The sequence below is a fragment of the Sapajus apella genome, unplaced genomic scaffold, assembly GCF_009761245.1.
Source record: "Sapajus apella isolate SASKATOON/1434 unplaced genomic scaffold, GSC_monkey_1.0 scaffold76, whole genome shotgun sequence".
Classification (NCBI taxonomy): domain Eukaryota; kingdom Metazoa; phylum Chordata; class Mammalia; order Primates; family Cebidae; genus Sapajus; species Sapajus apella.
The window spans coordinates 9314518-9339073 of NW_022437016.1; positions in this window are offsets into that span (position 1 = coordinate 9314518).

Sequence of the window (24556 nt, forward strand, 5' to 3'; positions counted from 1 at the left end):
TGCCACCATGCCCGGCTATTTTTTGTATTTTTAGTAGAGACGGGGGTTTCACCATGTTGGCCAGGATGGTCTCGACCTCTTGACCTCGTCATCCGCCCACCTCTGCCTCCAAAGTGCTTGGATTACAGGCATGAGCCACTATGCCCGGCCTATTTTTTTTCATATTTTAAATACAACTCCTTTTGTCAAGGGCTGACTTTCAGTAGATTGCAGTGAGGGAGCTATGTACAAAACCATGATGAGATAATGATTTGTTTTTTTTTGAAATGGAGTCTCGTTGTGTCACCCAGGCTGGAGTGCGGTGGTGTGATCTCAGCTCACTGCAGCCTCCGCCTCCCAGGTTCAAGCGATTCTCCTGCCTCAGCCTCCTGAGTAGCTGGGACTATAGCGGTGCGCCACCATACCTGGCTGATTTTTGTATTTTTAGTTTCACCATGTTGGCCAGGATGCTCTCGATCTCTTAATCTCTTGATCCACCTGCGTTGGCCTCCCAAAGTGCTGGGTTTACAGATGTGGGCCACCTCGCCCGGCCAAGATGAGGATTCTTAAGTGACCCAGAGGGTGGAGCTAGGAGTGGGGGCAGGGTGGGATAATGGGACTACCTGTTCTGGTTTGCTCAGGACTGAGGGTTTTCCTGGAATACTGGACTTTCCGTGCTGAAGTCAGAAAAGCCCTGGCCAAACCTGAATGTGCTGGTCACCCTAGAGGTGGAGACATAAGCCAGATTTCCTCTCTGTGTGAGCAAAGGATTCTCATGGTCAGGACTAGCTAGGGAAAGGAGAGGCAGCCCTAGTAGAGAGTGAGCTCCCTGTCATGCAAGGTATAAAAACAGGAGAGGAAACACTTTCCCTTTCTTATTTCCCTCTGCATCTCTTTGGGATTCCTGGGTGATGGGCTCCCAGAATGGTTCTGCTTTGTCCCAAGCTGTAGGGTTCCTGGAAAGGACGGAGACAGGCTGAAGGCACAGCTCACTGTTTGATGGCTGAATGCTTCTCCAGATGGCTTAGGAGGTGTGTAAGTGGGCAGAGCTGACAACATGTATCAGGTGAACCTCCTCCTAATAGCCCTCCTGGGGAAAGGACTCAGGGAAGGTGGACAGAAAACTGGGACTTGGAGGGGCGAATGAGGAGATGGGGTGAGCTGGGGATCAGGAGCTTCAGTCGCCCACCTCCATCAATTGAGTGGTGGATACCTGGGGGCAGGAACCACTCCAAGAGAGGAAAACCCACCTGGTCCATCCCCCAGGACCCGGAGTGGACTTTAAGCTCAGCAGAGCCCCCGGTGCAGGCCCTGGAACTCTCCTGGTGGGGGTCACAGCAGCAGGATCAGCCAGTCTCGCAGGGGAGGGCTGGTGAGGGGGCAGATCCCCAGCAGGGTGTCTCTTCAGGGCCTGAAGTTTCTCCAGGTTGCAGCTGGGCATGGACACATAGGGATAAGAGAGAGAGATGGCTGGTGTTGGGGGTGGGGAGAGCTGGAATTTATTTAAAGGCCTCTGTACTTGTTGACTAACAGTGAGCTTGTATTTTTTGTTTGTTGGTTGGTTTTTTTTGGCTGATATATACTTTAAAATACTATTTTTGAAAGTGGCATAAAACATGCATACAGTAAAGTATACTCATATGTGTATAGTTTGATGATTTTTTACATGTGTATGTACAACCACGTACCACACCCAGATCAAGGTATATGTATTCCCCGTGCCCTGGCAAGTTCCTTTTTGCCTGTTCCCAGTCTGTATCTGCCCTCAGAGGTAACTATTGTCCTATGTTTTTTATCATCCTGAATAGTTTTACCTGTTCTTGAACTTCATGGACACGGAATAATACAGTAAATGCTCTTTTGTGCCTGGCGTCTTTGACTCCGTGTTATTGATAGTGACAAGAGGTAGCCAAATGTCTAGGCAAATAGGGGCGGGTCCCCGGTGAAACCTGGCCTTCAAGCCAGAGACAGTCCTGGGTAAATCCTCGGACCAGGTTGAGAACCCACCTTCCCATTTGGCATGCTTTCCTCTGATTGATCCCAATTCTTCACCTATTTTACATATATCTACCCTTTCCTAATTGGTTTTCTACGCTGTCGTGCCCACCGTTAAGTGGTGTCTTTGCCTGAACTTTTTGCATACTCACAAACCAGTCAGCATGCACTCCCTATTCTGATATCATAAAAAGCCCTGGGCTCAGCAATATTTGGGACTTTCTCACCTTCAGGTAGGAGAACCACCCCTCAAGTCCCTCTTTTTGCTGAGATCTTTCCTTTCGCTTAATAAATTCTACTCTATTCACTCTCTGGTGTCCGCATGCCTAATTCTTCCTGGTCGTGAGACAAAAACCCAGACCTAGCCGAGCTAGGGAGCAGAAAGACAGCATCACTATAATGGTGTGAATTCACCCATGGTGTTGCATGTGTCAGTGGTTTGTTCCTCTTTTACTGCTGTGTAAGTCCTCCATTGCAGAAATGTATCACGAATCATTGATCCAGTCTCCTGCTGATGGGCATTTGGGTTGTTTCCAGTTGAACAAGGCTGCTATGAACCTGTGTGTCAGGCATTTTGGTAGCACTCACATCTTGAGTGTATACCCAGGAGTGGAATTGCTGGGTCATAGCTGACGTGTATGTCTAACAAAGCCTGTCCTTTTTTTGTAAGAGAAACTTGGAAAAATCAACAAGTGATTTGTTATAACTGTAAAAGGAGTACATAGAAAAAGTTGTTTGGGAGGTGAGCCCAGAACTCTCTGGGGCCACAGTGGCAGCTTCTGGAGTATGTGGCTTAGATTCCCAAGGGGAAGGTCAAGTTGGGCATGGGGCAAGAATGGGCTGTTCCTGTGCCCTGTCAGGCCCCTCCGAGGGAAGGGAGAATAAGGTCTGCCAGGATGCTATCACCAGGGGCGGGTCTGATAGGTGCTCCTATAAAAAGTCTGACTGGGGACCTCACTCTCTCCACCTGTGCAGTGGGCTAGAGCATGGTGGACTCAATGGCTTCTCAGCCTCTGAGTCCAAAGGCTTGGGCATCTGCCTGGGAGCCTCCTCTTTCAGTCCCTATAGTATTGCCCATGGCAATACCAACTCTGGCAGGTTTTAAACATCGGGGGAAGGTCCCTGAACCCCAAAGCTTCTGCCAGGGTGAACCCTGTGGATCAGGGCCCCAGAGGCCTCCTCCTGCCCCCAGCCCGGCCCCAGCTGTGCCTCAGTCTCTCTGGGAAGTGAGGAGAGGCAAGGGGAGCCAGGCTCAGCTTTTTTTCATGAAGCCGGAGCAGCTGCTGCCTAGAGTTTGGGAAGTTGTTGTTCTGCCAGCGGAGTTCCCTAAGGGAAATACCAGTGCCAGGGCCCTGAGCATGGGCGGGTGATCCAATCACCCCCGAGGAGCTCAGGGCTTGTCCCCATACCTAGCAGCTGAGCAGAAGCACTTAGCAGTCCAATCAAACACTTCTCAGTCTGCTGAAAATGCTCAGCAGTGTGTTTAAATGACTCAGCAGCCCAGTGGCGGTGCTGAGGGCCAGCAAAGTTACTCACTGAAACTAGAGCAATGCTTATCAGTCAACGGTAGCATTCATTCATTTGGGGGAAAAAACCCCAAAAACTAAACCAATAACCACAAAATGGTTCTGAGTCTATATCCCGGCCCTGGGCCCTCTTGGCTGTGGTTTCCTTGCAGGGATGTCCACTCCCTTTGTGGTTTGCTGGGATAAGTCAATGTACTAATGTCTAGAAAGGGCTTCTCATAGCCATTGGCACACAGTGGGCTTTCAGCAATATTTATGGAGGGCCTGCTGTAAGCAGATCCTGCTGTTGCAATTGCCAGTGGGGCCCTTGGGGAGGCAGTTCTGGGAGGCGGGGCTTTGGGCAGGGACAGTTTCTATGAACAAAATGCATGAGCTTTAGTCATGGTTTGAAACATTATGTGAGCCTTCAGAATTCTTTTATTTATTTATTTATTTATTTATTTACTTTTTTGATACAGAGTCTTGCTCTGTCACCCAGGCTGGAGTGCAATGGCGAGATCTCGGCTCACTGCAACCTCCGACTCCCGGGTTCAAGCAATTCTCCCTGCCTCAGCCTCCTGAGTAGCTGGGATTACAGGCACCTGCCACCATGCCCAGCTAATTTTTGTATTTTTAGTAGAGACGGGGTTTTGCCATGTTGGCCAGGCTGGTCTCAAACTCCCAATCTCAGGTGATCCACCTGCCCCGGCCTCCCAAAGTGCTGAGAGTACAGGTGGGAATCACTGCACCCAGCTCAGAATCCTTTTAGAGTGTTCTCTCTGTTCTCTATTGGCTGTGCTTTAGAAAGCCCTGACTCACAGCCAGGCCCATTCCTCCTGCCTTCCCACTCCCTTATTATCCTCACCAAATGTCAAGTTCTCTTCTGGATACTGGGCTTCAGAGATGTTGGACTTGGGCCTTGTGAAAACAGGTGATTAGAACACATTAGAAGGTGTAGCAAATCTACTGATAATATAAATACAGTTGAGTTTCTGTCTGCCCATTTGCCTGGTTCCACATCATGAGCATAGCTATAGGAATTACTTGAAGGGTATGTTTGGTTTGATCTGACTTGGTGGCTCAGGATATAGGGGCAGAGGACCAAATAGATAGGCAGGGATCCTCCAGAGTTTCTCAAATGGATGACTGATGACAGGCTATTTATTTGCTGGTTGTGAGGCCGTGTGTATTAAAATGGCATAGACAGAGAAGACAAATGGGTTTTAAATGTGAGCTCCAAATCGGCAGACGATATGTATGTTAATTTGTGATCAAGCTGCTGATTACTGGCAACTCCAGATAGCTTCTTAATAATGAATAGAAGTAGGCATTGATATCTTTTACTATGGATAATTATCTCCGCAGCTATACAGGAGAAGCCAGGTAGTAGCAATTACAAGAACCAGCATCAATTAAACACTTTCTTTGAGTGACGCTCCAGACTAGGCACTTGAGTGAATTTCGTCTCCCTGACTCCTCATCATAACCTGGGGGTGGGAGTACTTATTAATTAAAAGACATTAAGTAACTTATCCACTTAGTAAGTGGCAGATCTAGGATTCAAACCTAGGTTTACCTGTCAGATGGCAAAGTCCATGCTCTAAATACCTTGTCTACACTGCATTCTGCCTTGGGACCCTGCAAACTGATCAAATTCAAAACTCCCTCTCCTTCTGTTTGAAGCTAGAAAGTGAGGAAAGCAGGGTTGCTAGATGATAGGAAATCAATCTAGAAAATCCACAGTGCACTACCAGCAATGACCACTTAGAAAATGTAAATGTAACAGAAAGATGATTTGAAAACTACAAGGGCAGAGCAATCAACAATTCTATGGATAAAATACAAAGTATTATTGAAGAACACCCACACTCAAGAATAAGTGAAGGTATGTACCATGTTCATGGAAAAGAAGACTCAATATCATCAAATATACTTCATTTTTTCCCAAATTGATGCATAAAATCAGTGCAATCTCAACTAAAATTCCAATAAGATTTGTCATCAAACTTGTTAAGCTGATCTAAAATTCACACAAAAGGATAAAAGTGCAAGAATAGTGAAGGCCAACCTGAGATAGAACAAGGTAGGAGTCTTGCCCTAAGCAATATGCTAATTTATGATGAAGCTTTGATAATAAACACATCCTGGTTGTTAACACAGGAATGAGCAAATAAATCAGTGGAACAGAAAACAGAACCCAGAAACTGATCCAAGTTATATGGGACCTTGGTATTTGATCAAAAGGCATTACAAATCTGTGGAGGGGAAGGAGGGACCAGTTTAGAAAAGTAGCTATCCCTATGGAAAAATTAAGCTTAGATCCTGTCTCACATCATACACGAAAATAAACTTGAGATGAATTAATGACCTAAATGTGAAAAACAGCTTATGGAGGAAAAGTTGGAAAATTTCCTTATGTCTTGGGATAGGGAAGGAGCCCTTAAGTCACAAAAGCAAGGCATCATAAAGGAAAATATGAAGTTCAAGGTCGACCAAATCAAATATTTCTGTACAATAGATAAAGAACCCACTTTCGAGGTTAAAATTCCAACAGCAGTCTATGGGAAGGCATTTGCAGCCTATATAACAGATACAGGATTAACATCCAAAAGATATAAAGAACTCCAAGAAATCAATAAGAAAAAGACAAACAACCCAACAGAAAAATGGGCAGAGGACTTGAATACAAAAAAGGGAACAGGGATAGCGAATAAGCATAATCATCAAAGATGCTTAACCTCTCTTTGTTGTTACAAAGAGAGGCCAGGCGAGGTGGCCCAACACTTTGGTAGGCCAAAGTGGGAGGATCAGTTGAGTCCAGGAGCTTGAGACTAGCCTGGGCAACATGGTGAGATCCTGTCTCCAAAAAAATGTTAAAAAGTAAGCAGATACGGGGGCGCATGCCTGTAGTTTCAGCTACATGGGAGGATGGCTTGAGCCTGGGAGGCTGAGACTGTACGGAGCTGAGACCGTGCCACTGCTCTCTAGTCCGGATGATAGAGTGAAATCCTGTCTCAAAACAAACAAACAAACCAAAAAAACATGCAAAAGACAAAGAGATTCTGTTTTATACCCTTCAGATTCACAAAAGTTGGAAGGTTTGACACTGTTAAGCTGGTGAAGATGCTGGGAAATGTGAACTCTCAGATACTACAATTTGACAATACCTCTAAAGGTCAGAAATATGCACCCTGTGTGACTCATAGTTCTGCTGCTAAGAATGAACTCTAATGAAACCCTGGCACACTGGTCAAGGAAACATTATGGATGTTAAACTTGGAATAACCCACATGTCTATCTACAGGGGAATTAAATCAATCTGTTACTTATTTATTTATTTTTAATTTTACTTTTTATTTTGAGGCAGAGTTTTACTCTGTCACCCAGGCTGCAGTGCGGTGGCATGATCTCGGCTCATTGCAACCCCTGCCTCCCAGGTTCAAGCAATTCTCCAGCCTCAGCATCCCAAATAGCTAGGATTACAAGTGGGCATCATTATGCCCAGCTAATTTTTGTATTTTTTTAGTAGAGAGAGGGTTTCACCATGTTGGCCAGGCTGGTCTTGAACTCCTGACCTCAGGCGAACCACCTGCCTCGGCCTCCCAAAGTGCTGGGATTACAGGTGTGAGCAACTGCACCTGGCCTGTGTTACCTATTTATAAAGTAAAATACCATACAGTAAACTAAATTGAACTACATATTGAGTTTTGTAATTGAGTTACATATTTGAACACTGGTTAATTATCAAAAAGTATAGTTTTGATTTTTAAAAGTGTTATGGGTTGAATGTTGTCCTTTATAAAGGCATGTTAGAGTTCTAATCCCAAGTACCTAAGAATGTGGCCTTATGTGGAAAGAGGGTCTTATCAGATGTATCCAAGTGAAGAGGAGGTCGTTGGATTAGATCCTAATCCAATGACTGATATCCTCATAAGAGAGATGTTTAGACAGGGACACACACAGAGAGGAGAAAGCTACGTGATGGCAAAGGGAAGAACTGGAGTTATGCTACTCCAAGCCGAGGGATGATGAGGATTGCCAGGCGCCACCAGAAGTTAGAAGAGGCAAGGGGGACTTTTCCCCAGTGTCCCAGAGAGCGCATGGCCCCGGTGATACCTTGCCTTCAGGCCTCTAGCTCCTAGAACTGGGACAGGATAAATTTCTGTTATTTGAAGCCACCTGGTTTGTGATACTATGTTACGGCAGCCCTAAGAAACTAATACAAAAGTAAGTTGAAAGATCATGAATATGACGCTGTATTAGTCTGTTTTCATATTGGTATAAGGAAAAACCCAAAACTGGGTAATTTGTAAAGAAAAGAGGTTTAACTGACCCGCAGTTCCACATGTCTGGGGAGGCATCAGGAAACTTATGGTCACGGAGGAAGGTGGAGGGGAAGCAAGGCACCTTCTTCACAAGGCAGCAGGAAGGAGAAGTGTCGCATGATGCAGGAAAAGCCCTTTATAAAACCACTGGATTTCATGACAACTCGTTCACTATCATGAGAACAACATGGGGGAAGCACCCCCACGATTCAATTATCTCCACCTGGTCTTTCCTTTGACACGTGGGGATTATGGGGATTACAATTCAAGATGAGATTTGGGTGAGAACACGAAACCTAACCATATCAGACACCATGTATGGAAAATATTAAAGCATACAAATAGCAGTACTATATATTGTTTATGGTTTCAATGAACTCAGAGGCTGGGTGTGTGGCTCACGCCTGTAATCCCAAAACTTTGGGAGGCCAAGGTGGGAGGATTGCTTGAATCCAGGAGTTCAAGAGTAGCCTGGACAACATAGCAAGATTCCTGTCTCTACAAAAAATTTAAAAATTAGCCAGGTGTCATGGTTTGTGCCTGTGGTCCCAGCTACTTGGGAGGTTAAGGCAGGAGGATCTCTTGAGCCCAGGAAGTTGAGGCTGCAGTGAGCCACGATTGCACCACAGCACTCTAGCCTGGGTGACAGAGTGAGACCCTGTCTCAAAAAAAAGTAAATAAATAAACTGGGAGGGTACACACCAAATTCCTGTTGATAGCAGCCTCTGCCTCTGTGTGGAAAAGGGAAATGAAACGGGAGGGGGATTAAAAGGACTTCAGTTAAAATATCTTTAGCTGGGCGTGGTGGCTCACGCCTGCAATTCTAGCACTTTGGGAGGCTCGGCAGGTGGATCACCTGAGGTCAGGAGTTCAAGACCAGCCTGGCCAACATGGTGAAACCCTGTCTCTACTAAAAATACAAAAATTAGCTGGACACGGTGGCATGCGCTTGTAGTCCCAGCTACTTAGGGGGCTGAGGCAGAAGAATCAGTTGAACCAATCAGAAGAAGAGGTTGCAGTGAGCCGAGACTGCATTATGGCACTCCAGCCTGGGCAGCAGAGAGAGACTGTCTCAAAAACAAAAACAAAAGAACAAAACTTCAACATCTGTTTCTTTTATTTAAAAATGTCTAAAACAAAACTAACAAATTGTTAACATGTGTTAACGGGGGTGGAGGACATGGACATTTGTTACACTCTATTCCTGGGTTCTCTGTTACTAAGTGTGTATCTGTGACCATATAGATATCTGGGTACAAAAGTGAGTTTCCAATATTTGCTCAATGGGTGTGTGCATCTGTGTGTATTTCCCATGTTCCTGCTGGCTCTGCAGCCTTGCTGGTATCTGCTGCATAAGCTCGAGTGGTGCCCCAGGTGAGGTGGGAGCAGCCTCGTTGGGTCTGCACCCAGAGACAGTGGGGGAGGAGTACAGCTAGCTGGTGTACCAAAGGCCTGCTCTCTTCCCACCTCTCCCTCGGCAGCTCTTGAGTTTCCTGGATAGCACAAATACCACAGTGAGAGGCTAAGGGGGCAGTGGCAAGGCTACGGGCTGCCTCCCACAGATCAACTCCTCAGTCCCCTCCAAAGGACTTGCTTCCTAGCAGCCAGGACCATCAGTGGCAGACACACCAAGTTAAGAAAGCAGAAACGATGCAGGGGCAGGTGGGGCAGGGGGCAGGGGGAGAGCTGGGCTGAGCAGGGTCTGCCCTTGCTGAACACTGTCTCCTTTGAGACCATAGGCAAGTGGCTCTGTCTCAAAGCCACCTGCTAGGTCAGGTGAATGATGGGGAACAGGTTGACCAAAGTCACATGTCGCCACGTCACACTCCTGCATCCGTGGAAGGCGTCGCCTAGCAATCACAGTGCGTTTTCTGTCTGAGGTTCCGTGCAGCCTCCCTGCCCTTCTCCAGCAGGTGTCAGATACCCGCCACACTGCCTCAGGGAAGAGGAAATCTTTCTAGCGCTCATGGTCTTTCTGACTTGAATGCTCTTCCACTCCAACCTCCCAGGGGCAGTAAAAGACCCTGGAAGCCCTCAGTTAACTTCACCTGGAAGACGGGGATGTGGCTCCTCTGTGCCTTCTGACGTCACTGTTAGACTAAAGGAGGGAGGAGATGCAAAACACGCTCTCAGCCGATGGCACTGAGCCCACGGGAGGGACAACCTTGTAGAGACGGGCACAGTGACTGGGAGGTTCCCGGGTCTGTCCTCATTGTGTCTTCCCTGCCTTCCCCCAAGGCTGGAAGGGGCAGCCAAGATGTCCTGGGCTCCCTCAGACACTACTGGATCCATTCCGTGTCATGCTCACTAGAACCCTGCAAGGTAAAAACTAATAATAATAAGGACAAGAGTAATAACAAACACACAGAGCCCTCCCACCTCCTGTGGGCATGCATCCTCTGAGGATTTCATAAATATGAACTCATTTAACCTTCATAGGTACCTTAAGAAGTAGATACTGGGCCAGGCACAGTGGCTCACACCTGTAATCCCAGCACTTTGGGAGATTGAGGTGGGCAGATCACCTGAGGTTGGGGGTTCGAGACCAGCCTGCAGCCTGACCAAAATGGAGAAACCCCGTCTCTACTAAAAATACAAAATTAGCTGAGTACAGTGGCACATGCCTGTAATCCCACCTACTTGAGAGGCTGAGGCAGGAGAATCGCTTGAACCCGGGAGGCAGAGGTTGCAGTGAGCTGAGATTGCGCCATTGCACTCCAGGCTGGGTGATGAGAGCGAAAACTCCGTCTAAAAAAAAAAAAAAAAGAAGAAGTAAATACCATTAGTTCCCCATTTTGTGATTTTGTGGATGAGAAAGCAGAAAGGGTGAGTCACTTGCCCAAACTCACACAGCTAGCAAATGTCAGAATGAAGGTTTGAACCCAGGCAGCCCTTAGTGTAAGCCTTTCCTGCCTTTCATAAGGCCAGTGTTGCCACTCCCATTTCACAGATGAGGAGTTTGAGCCTTGGAGAGGACAATCGCCCATGTCTCCCAGCCCACGAGTGGGCAGTGGTAAGTTCAACCTTGCCTGCCTTTCCCCTGGCATCATCCCAATTTGCCCTGGAAGGGTGGAAGTGTCTGGGGGGCCCATGTGGGCAGACTTTTGGGGGCTGAGGAGGAAACAGGGGCTGAGATTGCCGATGTAGCTGGGCCCCGCCTTAGGGACTGGCAGGGCTGACCACTCTTGCCCTCTTGGGCCAGGAGAGCAGTTGAGGTGGGGTTATTTCTCGGCTGTGTCCTGATTGTCTATGCACAAGCCTCCTCCTTGGACCCCAGATCTCCGCAGCTCCTCCCACAGGGTTATTTAGAGCTGTCTGCACAGAACAGGTGCCACAGGGCCACGGGGATGGTGGCCGTGCTGGCGGGACCAGGACTGGCTTCGGAGCCTCATGTGTACTCCCCAACCCCCAAAACTCACACACGCTCTCATGCAGTCACTCACAGACACTCAGTCACCACAGGACTGGCACACCCTCACACTCAGTCTTGGGCTCACACTCATAAAGCCACTATTAGAGGCCACTCCTGGGGCAGGAAGACCCTGGCTCAGGAGCCACCCAGGCCGGCCAGGGCTCAACACAAGGACTTCTCAGCTATGTGACTTGGACAAGACACTTGATCTCTCTCAGCCTTATTCTCCTCATTTGTAAAATGGGCATAATGAGGCCAGTTGCAGTGGCTCACGCCTATATCCCAGCACTTTGGGAGGCCGAAGTGGGTCTCACCTGAGGTCAGGAGTTTGAGACCAGCCTGGCAACATGGTGAAACCCATCTCTACTAAAAATTAGAAAAAAAAAAAAAAAATTAGCTGAGTGTGGTGGTCCATGCCTGTAATCCCAGCTACTCAGGAGGCTGAGGCAGGAGAATTGCTTGAATCTGGAAGGCAGAGGTTGCAATGAGCCAAGATTGTGCCACTGCACTCCAGCATGGGAGACAGAATGAGATATAAAAAAATAAAAAAATAAAGTGTGTGTGAGGCATAATGACCCACTAGAAACCTCTCAGCGAACCTGATTTGTTCCAAGTCATTGGTAAGGTAATTAGGAGGTTGCAAAAAAGGTGGCCAGGCACATGGCTCATGCCTGTAATCCCAGCACTTTGGGAGGGAGGCCGAGGTGAGCAGATCACTTGAGGTCAGGAGATCCAGACCAGCCTAGCCAAGATGGCGAAACCTCATCTCTACTAAAAATACAAAAATTAACTGGGCGTGGTGGCGGGCACCTGTAATCCCAGCTACTCGGGAGGCTGAGGTGGGAGAATTGCTTGAACCCGGGAGGCAGAGGTTGCGGTGAACCAAGATCGCACCACTGCATTCCAGCATGGGTGACAGAGCAAGACTCGGTCTCAAAAAAAAAAAAAAAAGAGAGAGAGAGAATCTTAAAAAACAGATTCACAAATACCTTAACCGTTTGGTGTAACATGAAACAACCCACGCAGGCCATAGCTGGTGCTCTGAGTTCGGGTCTCCCGGCTGGGATTCTGCCTTCTTTGTTTTGACTGCACCCGTTGCTGCTAACGATTTTCAGTCCTTTTGAAAATGATTTGCAAGTGGAATGCAAGGACACTGGCGAAGCAATTTGAATTTGGAATTCTACATTATTATCCCCCTCCCACCCCGAATCTCTCCCAAAACTAAATCAGCGGGTTTATTTTTAGCCATGCATCTCTAGTGCATATTTCCAAAGCATTAGATTTAGTTTTTCTCAAAACATTACTTTCTTTTGCAGTCAGATTTCATTACTTTTTGTTTGTTTGGCTAAATATAATTACGACAATAGATACAAATTAGCCAAAGCTTTAGAGTACAAACTTTCCTGATTCTGGGAGCTGACAGCTGAACCACTGGGAGGAGAGCTTGGGTGGGGTCGAGAATGCTCTAGAAGCTTAAGCCATCAGTATTTCTGGGCAGCATCCGTGTGTCTTGGCAGAGGGATGGAGGGCAGTCATCGGTCCAGCGAGTCTGTTAATATCATCCACTGGACTCACCTCACAAGGCTACTGGGAGGATCAGAAACAACTCAGGTCTCACGCAGCACATGAGGACCTGCGAGGACCTGCAGCTCGGGCTACCACCAGGCACCCCAGGCCCCTTGCACATCTTGTCATAGCACTTGTCACCCTGACCTGAGAGGGCTTCTTGAGGGCAGAGACAGGATGTCCTTTCTGTGTCCTCAGGGCTGGGTACCAGGGTCTGCTGTGGGGTCCGGTGCTTTACCAGACACCGTGGGCTGCACACCTGCACAGGTAGGGGAGGGGCGAGGCACTGGCCCATGCTGGGCACCCTTGCGGAGACCAGGGAAGGACCCTGCCTTCCACATCCCATGCTCAGTTCTCCTGTGAGTGCCTGCATGCTGAGGGCCTGCACCCAGGTTGGGCTTAGGCAGCTGTGGGCTGAGCCAAACTCATGTCCCAGCCCTGAACAGAGGGAGGGAGGCAGGTGGGCCAGACCCTCCATCTGGTACCCCACAGTGATCCCCAGGGTTCATGCCTTTCTGTGACCTTCCAAGTTGACATGCACTGGGTCCCCACTGGGTGGACCTGGGCAGATGCCCAGCAGGAAGAGATGGTCTAGGGCAGGGCAGAGGGTGCCATTATATTCAGCAGCCCAGCCTCCAGGGTCCCTTTGCTGCGGAACAGGTGCTGGTATTGTTCCCTCCTCCTGCCCCAGACAGATGGAGGTGTTTGCCCATTTGGGGTGAGGTAGGGAGGGGGAGGCGGGGAAAGGGCAGGGAGAGTTTTCACTCATTAGAGAGGGATGGTTACTCATTTGACCCCTTATTTTATGTATGTATATTTTCCTCATTATAAAAGCAAAATGCAGTTCACAAGTACATGAGAAGATGCTCTACATCATTTGTCATTAGAGAAATGCAAATTAAAACCACCAGGAGAAGCTGGGCATGGTGCTCACGCCTGTAATCCCAACACTTTGGGAGACTGAGGTGGGCAGATCCCCAAGTGACACTTGAGGTCAGGAGTTCAAGACCAGCCTGGCCAACATGGCGAAACCCTGTCTCTATTAAAAATACAAAAATTAGTCGGGTGTCGTGGCAAACACCTGTAATCCTAGCTACTCGGGAGGCGGAGGCAGGAGAACTGTTTGAACCCAGGAGGCAGAGGCTACAGTGAGCCGAAATTGCACAACTGCTCTCTGGCCTGGGCAACAGAGCGAGACTCTGTCTCAAAAAAACAAAATGACAACAAAAAAACCACCGTGAGATATTGCACACCCACTAGAATGGTATAATAAAGAAAACAGGCAGCCAGGCGCGGTGGCTCACACCTGTAATCCCAGCACTTTGGGAGGCTGAGACAGGTGGATTACTTGAGTTCAGGAGTTCGAGACCAGCCTGGCCAACACAGCAAAACCTTGTATCTACTACAAATACAAAAATCAGGCGAGCCTGGTGGCAAGTGCCTGTAATCCCAGCTACTTGGGAGACTGAGGCAGGAGAATCACTTGAACCTGGAAGGCAGAGGTTGCAGTGAGCTGAGATTGTGCCACTGCACTCCAGTGTAGGGGATCAGAGTGAGACTCTGTCTCAAAAACAAAGCAAAACAAAACAAAAGCAAAAGCAAATAAATAAGACAGGCAATAATAGGGAGGAGGTGGAGAGGCAGGAACCCTCATGCATTACTAGGGGGAATGTATAAGTGGAAGCAGCCACTTTGGAAAGCAAGTTTGGAGTTTCTGAAAAAACATAAAACTACCATACAACCCACCAGGACCACTCTGAGGAGTCTTCTACCCAAGAGGAGTGAAGACATGTTCACAAAGAGACTAACGTGAACATTCATAGCAGCATTGCTCATAATGGCCCCAAACTGGAAAGAATCTAAATGCCCATCAACTGGCGAATGGGGATAGACAAAACTTGGTATATCCACTATCCACACAATGGAATATTACTCAGCAATTAACGAGAACAAACCGCCGACTCATGCGAGCACAGGGACAAGCCTCTAGAAAGATGCCAGACACCAGAGATCACATATTGTGTGATTCCATTTCTATGGAATGTCCAGAATTGGCAAATCCATAGAGACAGGAAGCAGATTAGTGGTCATGCGTGGCTGGAAGTGGTGGGAATGGAGATTAACAGCCAACAGGCCAGAGGGGCCTCATAGGGGAATAAAAATGTTCTAAAACTAGGCCAGAGGCAGTGGCTCACTCCTGTAGGCCCAGCACTTTGGGAGGCTGAGGTGGGCAGATTACAAGATCTGGAGTTTGAGACCAGCCTGGCCAACATGGTGAAACCCCATCTTTACTAAAAATATCAAAAGTAGCCAGGCGCAGTGGCGGGTGCCTATAATCCCAGGGGCTCAGGAGGCTGAGGCAGGAGAGTCGCTTGAGCCCGGGAGGCGGAGGTTGCAGTGAGCCGAAATCGTGCCACTGCACTTCAGCCTGGGAGACGGAGCAAAACTCAGTCTCAAACAAAACAAAAAACAAAAAAACTTCTAAAACTGATTTATGACGGTTGTACTGCCAGGCAAAGTTACCAGAGCCATTGGATTGCATATTTGAAATGTGTGAATTTTATGTTATGTAAAATATATCTCAATAAAGTCGTTTCAAAAGATGAAGTGCATATTTATAATAAAAATGTAGACATGCCACCAACCATATACTAGCCAACATGTGTTGGGTACCTTCCCTATGTCAGGCGCTACAGCTTAGAAGGTAGTTGTATTAATAAGTAGTTATAGTAAGGGAGTTTAATTAATCCCTGTTTTATGGATGACGAATCTGAGATACAGAGAGCTTAAGTGACTTGCCTAACCATTTGATAACTACCTGCCTCCATTTCTTTTTCTGCAAAGTGGAAGTAATAATAATTATCTCAGGGAGTAATGAGGGTTAAATGAGATGGTGGAATAAGAGGGTGCAGAATGTAGAGGTCTCCTCATGCCTGCTCAGGCGCCAGGCACAGCAAAATTATCCTTGCTCTTCCCTGAAGGTGTCCAAACTGCCCTCTAACCTGTAGGGGAGAAATGGGAACCAGGGGTAGGTAAGATTCCCCCTTCCCCGTCTCTAGGATTCTGGGTCACTCTTTGTCTGACGAGCGCAGAAGCAGCACTACCCAGGCCTAGGGCCTTGTTGGATCTATCCAAATCCCAGTTCCTTCAGCCTCTGGGCCTATCTCTCTCCCATAGGCATCTGTAGAAGACAGGAGGGTTGCTCCTGACTCTTCACTCGCTCTGTGTATAACCGGACTGCACAATCACACCCTTTGCCACGTGACTTTGCAGTGCCTCCCAGCAGAGCAGGCAGTGTCTGTTGCCACTTGATGTGGGATTTGGCCCTGTGACCTGCTTCAGCCGAGGGAAAGTCAGCAGTCACGATGTCCCCGGAGCTTTAAAAGTACTTGTGTTGTTTGCTTGGCCTTCTGGGCATCTTACATTGGTCCTGAGAAGAGTATGCCCAGGGTAGCCTCTGTCCCCAAAATGAGAGCCATGTGGAGCAGTCTTGAACCTGACCTGAAGCCTGGAGCCAAATCCAGTCAATCCTGGAAAAATCCCATAGCACAGCCACAGGCTCATGAGTAAAAAGCAATACTTCTGATCTGCCATTGAGTTTGGGAACTGTTACGTAGTCAATAGCTGACTAGTGCATGACTCAAAACCGCCCCTTTCACCACCAAGTCTTTGTGCCTTCACAATGCCTTCTCTAGGCCTTTCTACATCCAAAATAACTTCTTCTGGCCAGGTGTGGTGGCTCGCCCCTGTAATGCCAGCACTTTGGGAGGCTGAGGCAGGTGGATCACCTGAGGTCAGGAGTTTGAGACCAGCCTGGTCAATATGGGAAAACCCTATCTTCACTAAAAATACAAAAAATTAGCCAGGCATGGTGGCAGGTGCCTGTAATTCCAGCTACCGGGAGGCAGAATTGCTTGAACCTGGGAGGTGGAGGTTGCAGTGAGCCGAGATCGCGCCACTGCACTCCAGCCTGGGCGAAAGAGCAACACTCTGTCTCAAAAACCAAAAACAAACAGGCAAAAAATAACTTCTTATTCAGCAATCATGAACCCAATATGAAAACTTCCACTATTTCTAACTCATGCTAAAGATGACCAGTTTAGCAGTTCCACAACCAAACAGACTCTAATTTCTGCTTTGGGCTTGGCTGTTCTACATAATAATAGCAATGACTATTCTTCTTCAGGACTTTCTGGCATAAAAAGCCCTTTCCCAGCCATAATGACCATTGATGTTCACAGCCTCACGAGGCAGGTCTTATCATCTCCGTCTTAAAGGTTAGAAAATTGAGATGATTTGATCAGGGCTCCGGGTGGTGCCGTGCAGGGATCTGAGAGGTGGTGGACGCTATGTCTTCTTCATTAAGCCATCCATCCTATACATGCATTACTCTCAATTCCTTCTACGTTCTCTTTCTGTCGCCCACCCAGGTCGTTAAGGAAGCTGTGTCTTATCCAAGCCTCTTTTTTCCTTTCTATGCTGCAGGCAAATGGAGCCTTTCTCTCCCCTCTGCTTGGTTTTATCTTGCTCACCTCCATGACTTTCTCAACATGTTCTCTCTGCCTGGAATTTACTTCTTCCCCATGCCCATATGTCTAAATCCTGCCCATTCTTTTTTATTTTGGTAAAATATATATAACATAAAATTTACCATCTTAACCTTTTTTTTTTTTTTTTTTTTGAGACGGAGTCTCTCTGTCTCCCAGGCTGCAGTGCAGTAGTGCAGTCTCAGCTCACTGCAACCTCCCCCTCCCGGGTTCAAGCAGTTCTCTGCCTCAGCCTCCCCAGTAGCTGGGATTACAGGCATGTGCCACCTCGCCCAGCTAATTTTGTATTTTTAGTAGAGACAGGGTTTCTCCACGTTGGTCAGGCTGGTCTTGAACTCCCAACCTCAGGTGATCTGCCCGCCTCAGCCTCCCAAAGTGCTGGGATTATAGGTGTGAGCCACCACACCTGGCAAATTTACCCTCTTAATCATTTTTTTTTTTTTTTTTGAGACAGAGTCTCGCTCTGTCTCCGAGGCTGGAATGCAGTGGTGCGGTCTTGGCTCACTGCAACATCCGACTCCCGGGTTCAAGCAATTCTCTGTCTCAGCCTCCCTAGTAGCTGGGATTACAGATGCCCGCCACCACGCCTGGGTAATTTTCATATTTTTAGTAAAGACAGGGTTTCGCCATCTTGGCTAGGCTGGTCTTGAACTCCTGACCTTGTGATCTGCCCATCTCGGCATCCTAAAGTACTGGGATTACAGGCATGAGTCACCGTGGCCGGCCCATCTTAACTATTTTTTAAGTTCAGTAGCGTTAAGTACATTCACATTGTTGTGCAGCCGATCTCTGGCAAAACCGAACCTCTTTCATTTTGCAAAACTGAACCCTCTGTCGAAGCTAAACAGCTCCCCATTCTCCCCTCACCTAGACCCTGGCAACCACCATTTTACTTTCTGTACCTAGAGGCGAGTACTCTAGGTACCTCATGTAAGTAGGAGCATCTAGTATTTGTTTTTTTAAGACTGTTTCCCATAGCAGAATATCCTCTAAGTTCACCCATGTTGTAGCATGTGTCAGAACTTCCTTCATTTTTATTATTTTTATTTTTATTTTTTGAGATAAAAAATAAACCCAAGCCGGAGTGCAGTGGCTTGAAGACTGCTCACTGCAGCCTTGACCTCCTAGGCTCTAGTGCTCTTCCCACCTCAGCCTCCTGAGTAGCTGGGACAACAGGTGTGCACCATCATGCCTGGCTAATTTTTGCATTTTTCTTAGAGAAAGGGTTTCACCATGTTGCCCAGGCTGATCCCACACTCCTGAGCTTAAGCAATCCACCCACCTAGGCCCTCCCAAAGTGCTGGGACCACAGACAGGCCGGAGGCACCATGCCCAGCTCCATTTTCACGGCTGAATAATATTCCTGTTGTACGTATACACCACATTCTGTTTAGCCATTCAACTGTTGGGGGATGCTTGGGTTGTTTTCACATTTTGGTTTTGTGAATAATACTGCTGTGAACATGAGTATTCAGGTATCTTTTTGAGACCCTGCTTTTAATTCTTTAGGTACATACCAAGAAGGGGAATTGCCGGATCCTGTGATATTCTGTTATTAGTTTTCTGAGGAACTGCTGTACTCTTTCCATTGTGGCTACGCCATTTTACATGACCACCAGCAGTGCACAGTGTTCCACGTCCTTGCTAACACCCGTTATTTTGTTTTGTTTCATTTTGAGTCTTTTTTTTTTTTTTTTTGATAGTAGTCATTCTAATGAGTGTGAGTTGTCCTAATGGGTCGTTGTGGGCTTTGTTTTGTTTTGTTTTTCAAGATGGAGTTTCACTCTTGTCACCCATTCTGGAGCGCAATGGCCCAATCTCTGCTTACCGCAGCCTCCGCCTTTTGGGGTCAAGTGATTCTCCTGTCTCAGCCTCCTGAGTAGCTGGGATTACAGGCACCCACCACCAGTAATCGCCCAGCTAATTTTTGTATTTTTAGTAGAGACAGGGTTTCACCATGTTGAAAAGGCTGGTCTGGAACTCCTGACCTCAAGTGATCCACCCACCTCGGCCTCCCAAAGTGCTGGGATTACAGGCATGAGCCACCTCACCCGGCCCCCAGTGGGGTTTTGATTTGCATTTCTCTAATAAATCTACCCATTATTCAAAGCCCAGTCCAGATGTTACCTCCTCCATAAGTTCTCCCGTATCTTCCTGCCCTCATATGATTCCTCTAAGACTGTGATATACATATGTATGATCATTCTCCTTCTTCCTGTTTTTCTCCTTCCTCCCCTCTTCCTCCTCTTCCTCTCTTCCTTCCCCCTCCTGCTCCTTCTTCCTCCATTCCCCTTGTTCTCTTTCTTCCTCCCTTTCTTCTCCTCTTCTTTCTCCTCCTCCTTACTCCTCTCCTTCGCTTCTAGTGTCTATGTTCAGCATCTCTTTGAAGATCCTGGTGATTTACATTTTCTCCTGGAGTCATTCTTGACTACGCCTGTCTCCCCCACCAGACCGTCAGCTCTGAGAGGGCAGGAATCTTAACTGAGTCACCTCTGGGTCTCCAGAATCCACCAGTGTCTTGCTCAGACTGGGTGAAAAGAGTATTTTGAGTAATTGAATAAATGAATAGATGGGATACATGCCTGGCTGGGCGGTAGGAGAGGGAAGCATGAATGAGTGGGTGGATGGAAGGGTGGATGAATAAGAAGGATGGAAGATAGAAGTGTGAACGATAAGAGGCTGTCTGGCTCCTCTCTGCCAAATTCTTGGGCCAAAAATGCTCTCCTGTCACTTCCAGACACTGAGAGACTTCATGATTCTACTTGCGGGAGCTCCAAAAACAGACCCTACGAGGAGCTCTCCCACTTCCTGATGAACCTTCAAACCGCACTTTTTTTTCTCTCCTGATTCACGTCCCTGCTCAATGTTGCCAAGTGAGGAGGAAAAGAGCACCTGAAAGCCAGCTGTCACTCTGCTTGCTGAGCTGCTCACCCTGCTAAGAGCTTCAGCCATCACCAGGAGGGAGGGCCTTTCCCTTTACACCCACTATGCAACTGTGGCCGAGCTTACAGGGCTACAAGGGTCCAGAGGGGTGCCTTTTCCTGGATGGGGAGAAGACACTCATTAGGTAATAGGTGGCTCCCTCCCTAAAGCTTCTCCCTTTCTGCCTCTATTCCTCTCATTCCCTTCATCTCCCTCTTCCTCCTGCTCCTAGCCATTTCCTCTTCCTTTCTTCACTCTTCCCCTTTGCTATTTGACTTGCTGAAAAGACTCAGGACTTTGGATCTAGAAAGGCTTGAATTGTAAGCCAGCCGTGTCTGTGATCATGTCACCACACCTCTCTGAGTCCCAGTTTCCCCGTCTGTAAAATGGAGCTAACAGTTCCCACATCAGGGTTGTCATGTGAATCAAATGACATCATGTGTTCAAAGCACCTGGTAGCTATTGATTTGATTAACACTTGTCACCATCGACTTTCCTGACCATTTACAAAATCTTGTAATGTCTGCAAAGAAAAATAGAAGCTGCAATTCCTATCATGATGCACACCTCTTATGCATCTATTGCGTTCCCTCTGCCCTTTTCTGGGAGCCCCCTTCTCCATCTTTTTTTTTATTAATTGAACCTTTAACCTTACACACATATCTGTTAAATAAAATGCCAGACACAGGCCCATGGTAGTCTCATCTAAAAAAAAAAGATAAGTCTTGGCTGGGCACGGTGGCTCACGCCTGTAATCCCAGCACTTTGGGAGGCTGAGGCAGGTGGATCACGAGGTCAAGAGATCGAGACCATCCTGGCTAACATGGTGAAATCCTGTCTCTACTAAAAATACAAAAAAATTAGCTGGGCGTGGTGGCGCACGCCTGTAGCCCCAGCTACTTGGCAGGCTGAGGTAGGAGAATTGCTTGAACCCAGGAGGTGGAGATTGCAGTGAGCTGAGATCGCGCCACTGCACTACCGCCTGGGCAACAGCGCAAGACTACATCTGAAAAAAAAAAAGTCTTTCAGCTCTAAATGCTTCACTCAACCAACATGGGTTGCTATTGTGAGAACACCATTCTTTCTTTCTCAATGGGTTGTGGAGAAGGAGGTCAGCCCACTCCTAATGTCACTGTAAGGGTTATTGCCAAGTTTAAAATGAGGAAACTGAGGCCAGCATAAGAAAATTAAATGCCAATTTATTCAGCTCCTGGGCGAGGTTCTACGGTCTGGGGAAAGGAGGCCAGAGAAGTCATGCGGACTTCCTGGGGCGTGGGGTTTTTGTGGCTATGGGTAACGAGCAACAGCTGGCTGCTCTGATTGGCTCTAGGGTAGCGGGATTGGGACAGGGTGGGCCGCTATTGGTTGGCGGGTTTTTCTAGTACAAGGGCCGGCCAGGGTTGCATTAGCCGGAGCCTTCCAGGGGAGCCGTGCAGCAGAGCCAGGTGCCGGGCACAGAGTCGGGTGCTGAGTGCAGAGGTAGGTGTGTCCGGCCTCCCGGCGAGGCAACCGACATTACATTCCAACCCTTTTGATGATATAGGACGCCGCTTCTTTCTGGCTACTTCCTGCTGAATAGGGGTGGAGTGAGGGAGAAGGGTCAGTTGGCTGGTGCCTCTGTTGGGAGTCGGACATAGGGGTGAAGTAGCATCTGGTTTACGGCCACCCTGGAAATTTCCCTCATGCGAGCTTGTAAAAACCCGCTACCTGCAGGGTTACCCTGGGCTCGGCAAGGGTGATGGGGGGTCTTCGAGTCCGGGCTGCGTCAGTCCTCCAGAAGGCCGAGAAGTTCAAGCTATGGGATTGCTTCCTGCGGACTGGCCTGCCTTCCACATAGAGGTACGGGGGGTGGGCCTGTAGTCCGGGACGGGCAATCACTGTGCCAATGTCCAAGCTGCTTGCAGTCTGGGCAGGGCTTGGTAGGTGGTCGGGGACATGGACACTGACGTGCCCAGTGTCCCTCCTGACCGCACTTGAAACAGGGCCCAGGCGGAATGCCTCTGGAGTTCTTGGCAGGTTTTGATGGACCCCCTCCACCAGGCGCCTGGTGGGCTGCCGGCCTCAGGGCTGCCACAAGAGCTTGGGTTTGGAGGCTTACCTCTTGCTGTAGACGAGCCTGGCGGGTGGCCTCAGCCTTTTCCTCTCGGCCATTAAAAACTTTAAATGCCATGTTTACTAGGTCTCGTATGGGAGTTTGAGGGCCCTCCTCAGCTTTCTTTTCTTTCTAATGTCAGCCGCTGACTAGAGATAAAATGGGTAGCTGGACCTGTAGCCCCCGCTAAAGAGGCTGGGTCCAGCCGGGTATGAAGGATCATAGCATTATTTAATTGGTCAAGGAAGGCCGCTGGGTTTTCAGTAGGACCCTGAGTTATTTCCCTTAACTTATCATAATTAACTACCTTTTGGGCTGTGCTTTGCATGCCCGCTAGGAGGCACTGTAGCATTCGGTCCCGGTGGTGGCGGCCATCTTGATCAGTTTGATAGTTCCAATTAGGGTCGGCCTCGGGGACTGCTGCGGCACCTACAGGCATTTGATTGTTTGTGAGATGTACCTGATCAGCGTGTGCCCCGGCCGCTGTAAGGATGTGGTCACGCTCATCTGGAGTAAGGGTGGAGGACAGGATTACATAGGTATCATGCCAGGTGAGGTCATAAGCCTGGGTGAGGTAGCAGAATTCTTTGGTATAAGCAGTAGGATTGGTGGAGAATGACCCTAGGTGTTTCTCAATGGCTGATAGATCAGAGAGGGAGAAGGGAACATGCACTCGAACATCCGCTCCGCGGACCTCGCGGAGGGGACAAAGGAGGGAGGTTTCATCGTTAGGAGCACAGCACGAGCGAGTGTGAGCACTAACAGGAGAGGCTACATTGGAACCAGGAAGAGGAGGAGTTGGAGGGAGTTGAGGTTCCGCATATGGCGGAGGATTAGTGGGTTGGACGGGTGGAAAGGATAGTTCTTCAGGTGGGTCGGGGTCGGAAAAGGAGGAGGAGGGTGGAGGGGCCGAGGGCGATGAGGGAGTTTCCTTGGCCAGGAGCACCTGAGCTGTGGTGCAAGAGGAACAGAGGGTGGGACGGGAGCGGAGATACCAGAAAGCCTGAACGTAGGGAAGCTCTGACCATTTACCATTTTTTTGTTGACAGAAATTGTCTTAATCAGTTAGAATGCCAAAATCAAAAGTTCCCTCTGCTGGCCACTTGGACTGGTTGTCCAGAGGATACTGGGGCCAGGCCAAGGTGGAGAGGAAAAGCAGCCTTTTCTTTTTTATGGAGAGGCCCAGCTTGGGTAAATTTTGGACTAGACATCCCAATGGCGACTTGGGGTCTAGGCGGGACTCCTGATTACCCATAGTTCCCTCTCTGTTGCGGGATAGTCAGGAGTGAGGAACGGTGTCCGGGACCTCAACACCCAACTACCGCCAGCTCCCTGGTTAGGCCGATGGTAGAGGAGTCAGTTTCCCCCAGGAGGTGTCTTTAACTCCTCCTGGGTTTCGGCACCACTCGTAAGGGTTATTGCTGAGTTTAAAATGAGGAAACTGAGGCCAGTATAAGAAAATTAAATGCCAATTTATTCAGCTCCCGGGCAAGGTTCTATGGTCCGGGGAAAGGGGGCCAGAGAAGTCGCGCTGACTTCCTGGGGTGTGGGGTTTTTGCGGCTATTGGTAACGAGCAACAGCTGGCTGCTCTGATTGGCTCCGGGGTAGCGGGATTGGGACAGGGTGGGCCGCTATTGGTTGGCGGGTTGTTGGGCGGGTTTTTCTAGTACAAGGGCAGGGGAGCCATGCGGCAGAGCCAGGTGCCGGGTGCAGAGCCAGGTGCCGGGTGCAGAGCCAGGTGCTGAGTGCAGAGGTGGGTGTGTCTGGCCTCCGGGCGAGGCAACCAGCCTTACAGTCACGAAAGCAAGGCTTGCATTGGTCGTTAGTCTCTGTGCCTTCAGTGCCCAAGACAGGGCCTCGCACAGAGGTTACTCCTACAAGGATTTGTTGAATGCGAGAGGTATGGCCACAGGGCTACAGCACACGTGGTGGGCACCCTGCTTCTCTCTTTAGGCTAACCCCAAGATCACCTTCGACAGCTCCCTATAAGTAGGGGGCTTCCTGAGTCTCCCCACCTGTGGGAGCTCTCTGGGCATCCTCTGCCCACCTGTCAGCAGTTGGGAGTGCTGGAGGGTTACTTCCCTAGAATAGTCCTCAAAAATGAAGGACAAGGCTGGATGCAGTGGCTCATGCTTGTAATTCCAGCACTTTGGGAGGCTGCAGCAGGGGATCACTTGAGGCCAGGAGTTCAAGACCAGCCTGGGCAACATAG